Source organism: Triticum dicoccoides, chromosome 6B, assembly GCF_002162155.2.
Source record: "Triticum dicoccoides isolate Atlit2015 ecotype Zavitan chromosome 6B, WEW_v2.0, whole genome shotgun sequence".
Taxonomy (NCBI): Eukaryota; Viridiplantae; Streptophyta; class Magnoliopsida; order Poales; family Poaceae; genus Triticum; species Triticum dicoccoides.
This window is the reverse complement of record NC_041391.1, coordinates 26,464,621-26,465,807: the sequence shown is the minus strand read 5'-3', so window position 1 is coordinate 26,465,807 and position 1,187 is coordinate 26,464,621.

The following is a 1,187-nucleotide window of genomic DNA, read 5'->3' as shown; positions in this document are numbered from 1 at the left end:
ACCAAACACACCCTAGGTGTCTGCGGAAAGCGAGGACTGTGAGTGAAACCAATGAGGACCAGTGTAAAAATAATAGGAGGCAAGTGAATCCACCCATGCTAGAGTTGAGATATCCAAGCTAGGATCTAAAAATGTCTGCCGGTGACAGCGTTGCGCGTCTGAAGAAACCTGAGTTGCACGACGATGCCCTCAGGAGGCGAACGATGCAACACATCGCCTTTTTGGAGACCGAGGAGACGGTCAAGGGTTTTCACCCAGGGTTTGGCTCGGCAAGAGGGCCACAGTGACGCACCCAACAGGGATGTGACACCCACAGTCAATGCTTTCGCCCGACACCTCTCACACATGCCACACAGAGGAGTCCCAAGCACCTTCCCACACCAAGGGAAGGCATGTCGCCACCAAACAAGACCTCCAAAGCACGATATGGGAATCAGCACCACCAAGGCACCACTGACACCAGGATAACCCAACGCTACATCCTCTACCGCCCATACGACCAAAGATGCTTCCATCACCACTGCGAAGATGCCCATTGAGAAAGTCATCAAGGCGGACCACCGCATCGGCATCCAAAATGCCAAATCCCTACACCATCACCGGTCTTCAAAGAGTTTCAGCCACTAGAGAAAGCCATGACGACACCAACAGAGCATCTTGAATAACACCATCCTTGGTCTTGGTTAGATCTGACCAAGACCCAGGTGCGCTGACAACCAGCCCTCACCCCCATGGACGGGCAACACCAGCGAAGGAGCCCGATCCCTAGAACAGAGACGAGAAGACCACAACCTGCGTGGCCGCAACCTACCCTCTCTGGTGAAAGACATCAACCTCCAGCCGGATCTGGGCAGATGTGTGCTTGAGCGATGGCGGTTGCACCATGGGCTGGGAGGACAAGACGTAATCCCACCTAGCCGCGGACAATGAGCTCCAGACTGGTCGCCGCCTAAGGCCTTGTACAATGCAAGATTCTTAGGAGAGGTGCTTGGTAAAATAAACCAGTCTTTTCTTAAGTACCGATGCTTATTTGTATATACAATGCAAGGTTTTTAGGCGTCTCTCCTATAGAAATAGGCACTTGTGCTTAAGAAAAATCCAGTTTATTTTTCCTTAAGCACCTAGCATTGTACAAGGCCTAAGTGGCACGAAGGAGCACAAGAACCCCCGGTGGTGGCGCATCGGAT